At 52.5% G+C, this 3197-nt stretch overlaps 1 pseudogene; it reads right to left on the bottom strand.

Annotated features, from left to right (window-relative positions):
• Nucleotides 1-268: 268 nt before the first annotated feature.
• On the bottom strand, nt 269-1164 carry LOC136404346 (ferritin light chain pseudogene; annotated as a pseudogene).
• Between the last annotated feature and the right edge of the window lie 2033 nt (nt 1165-3197).

Below are 3197 nucleotides of genomic sequence, written 5' to 3'. Positions count from 1 at the left end.
TGGAGTTGGTTGCCACTAGATAAGCAGTCAGAGAGTGGGGGAAGAGGGGGTGTGATCTGAGAGCTGGCTGTGTGCATGCAAAGGGCTGTGCAGGGAGTCCATATGGTCACTGCTTGGAGAGAGGGCTGGACCCCCGCAAAGCCTGAAGTGTGACTTTCTGTGTGTGTGTACGTGTACTACAAAAAGCTTTATTGTTTCCATTTGGTCCAATGCCTGGAAGAGGGCTCCAGCGAGGATAAAAGGATGCGGAATGGTTTCAGAGAGGGGCTCAGGCAAATGCCAGACGCTGAGGGAACGCAGAGGGGCCCCTCAAAGGCTTCTGGGCCCCAGAGGCTCCTAGTTGTGCTTGAGGGTGAACCCTTGGCCCAGCCCCGGGGCTGGCCAGCCTGCAGAGGTGGGTCAGGTGCTCGCCCGTCTTCGTGATGAGTTTCACCTGCTCATCCGGGAAGTGGTCCTCCAGGAAGTCACAGAGCTGAGGGACGAGTAGAACCCAGGGCCCACAGATCCAAAAGGGCCTGGTTCAGTTCTTCTCCAAGACCACGGCGGCTTCCCTGGCATCCCGAGTTTTACCCTACTCATCCTGGGAGGGCTTCAGCGCATCCTGGAAGAGAATGCAGCCACCGCTCTGGTTTTGCATCTTTAAGAGACGCTCAGCGCCCTCCTGTTTCTCCTCAGCCAACTTACAAAAGAAGTGGCTCAGCCTGACCAGGTGGTGGCGCAGTGGATAGAGCGTTGGACTGGGATGTGGAGGACCCAGGTTCGAGACCCCGAGGTCGCCAGCTTGAGCACGGGCTCACCAGCTTGGACCCAAGGTCGCTGGCTTGAGCAAGGGGTTACTCAGTCTGCTGAAGGCCCACGGTCAAGGCACATATGAGAAAGCAATCGATGAACAACTAAGGTGTCAAAATGAAAAATTGATGATTGATGCTTCTCATCTCTCTCCATTCCTATCTGTCCCTATCTATCCCTATCTCTGTCCCTGTATAAAAATATATAAATGAATAAATAAAAGAAGTGGCTCACACCCTCCAGAGCCACATCTTTGTGATCGAAACAGAGGCCCAGAGAGAGGTAGCTGTAGGAGGCCCACAGATGCAAGTTGATCGGGTGGTTGACAGCAGCTTCCAGATCCAGGAAATAATTCTGACGAATTTGGGAGCTCATGGTTGCTACGCAGTAAGGAGGTAAGGTCAGAAAAAAGGTGTGGGCTGGTCTCTCGGGAGGCCGAGGTGGTTCAGAAGGTAGTGACTGGGAAAGAGGTCGGAAGGTGGTCGGAGGCTGGAAGAAGGGATGTCCCTGGGTCTGCTCCGTCCAAACACTTTTGAAGCAAGAGACAGATCTGTGGACTATGGAGGGCACTGCACGTGTGACTTCTTTTATTAAGTGAGAGACTGCTTCTCATACGGGCCTTGACCAACGGTCTCTAGCCGACCCAACGACTCCTTGCTGAAGCCAGAGAGCGTGGGCTCAAGCCAGCAACCTTTGGACTCAAACTAGTGACCATGGGATCATGTTGATGATCTCATGCTCAAGCTGGCAACCCTATGCTCAAGCTGGTGAGCTTGCACTCAAGTCAGTGACCTCAGGGTTTCAGACCTGGGACCTCAGTGTCCCAGGTTAATGCTCTGTCCACTGTGCCACCACCAGTTGGGCTTAGATACAATTGTTGATAGACATATACTTATTGCCATTTTATTGTTCAGTTTTTAATCTTTCTTCTTTTTTATTTATTTTTTTTTTTTTTGTATTTTTTCTGAAGTTGGAAACGGTGAGGCAGACAGACTCCTGCATGCGCCCAACCAGGATCCACCCGGCATGCCCACCAGGGGGCCATGATCTGCCCATCTGGGGCGTTGCTCTGTTGCAACCAGAGCCATTCTAGCACTGAGGCAGAGGCCATGGAGCCATCCTCAGTGCCCGGGCAAACTTTGCTCCAATGGAGCCTTGGCTGTGGGAGGGGAAGAGAGAGACAGAGAAGAAGGAGAGGGGGAGGGGTGGAGAAGCATATGGGCGCTTCTCCTGTGTGCCCTGGCCAGGAATTGAACCCGGGACTCCTGCACGCCAGGCTGACTCTCTACCACTGAGCCAACCGGCCAGGGCTCTTTCTTCTTCTTAAATAAGACCTTTTAAGATTTCATGTAATACTGATCTGGTGATGATGAACTCCTTTAACTTTTTCTTGTCTGTGAAGCTCTTTATATGTCTTTTGATTCTAAATTATAGCTTTTCTGGGTAGAGTAATCTTGGTTGTAGGTCCTTGCTTTTCATCACTTTGAATGTTTCTTGGCACTTCCTACTGGCCTGCAAAGTTTCTGTTGAGAGATCAGCTGACAGTCTTACAGGAGCTTCTTTGTAGATAACTAACTGCCTTTCTCTTGCTACTTTTATTTATTTGTTTGTTTATTTAATTTTGGTATTTTTCTGAAGTGAGAAGTGGGGGGGGAGGCAGACAGACAGACTCCTGCATGCGCCCAACCGGGATCCACCCAGCATGCCCACCAGGAGGTGATGCTCAGCCCGTCTGGGGCATTGCTCCACTGCAACCTGAACCATTCTAGCACCTGGCCATGGAGCTATCCTCAACTCCCGGGCCAACTTTGCTCCAATGGAGCCTTGGCTGCAGGAGAGGAAGAGAGAGATAGAGAGAAAGGAGACGGGGAAGGGTGGAGAAGCCAACCGGCCAGGGTCTCTTGCTACTTTTAAGATTCTCTCTCTCTAGCCTGACCTGTGGTGGCGCAGTGGATAAAGCGTCAACCTGGAAATGCTGAGGTCGCCGGTTCGAAACCCTGGGCTTGCCTGGTCAAGGCACATATGGGAGTTGATGCTTCCAGCTCCTCCTCCCTTCTCTCTCTCTTTGTCTCTCCCTCTCTGTCTCTCATCTCTAAAAATGAATAAATAAAATAAAAAAGAAATTTTTAAAAAAAGATTCTCTCTCTTGCCCTGGCCGGTTGACTCAGCGGTAGAGCGTCAGCCTGGCGTGCGGGGGACCCGGGTTCGATTCCCGGCCAGGGCACATAGGAGAAGCGCCCATTTGCTTCTCCACCCCCCTCCTCCTTCCTCTCTGTCCCGGCGGAGCGACGCCCCGGAGGGGCAGAGCATCGCCCCCTGGTGGGCAGAGCATCGCCCCTGGTGGGCGTGCCGGGTAGATCCCAGTCGGGCGCATGCGGGAGTCTGTCTGACTGTCTCTCCCCGTTTCC

This window comes from Saccopteryx leptura, chromosome 4 (genome assembly GCF_036850995.1).
Source record: "Saccopteryx leptura isolate mSacLep1 chromosome 4, mSacLep1_pri_phased_curated, whole genome shotgun sequence".
NCBI lineage: Eukaryota > Metazoa > Chordata > Mammalia > Chiroptera > Emballonuridae > Saccopteryx > Saccopteryx leptura.
The sequence above is the reverse complement of the archived record's forward strand: the minus strand, read 5'-3'. Positions and strand labels throughout refer to the sequence as shown.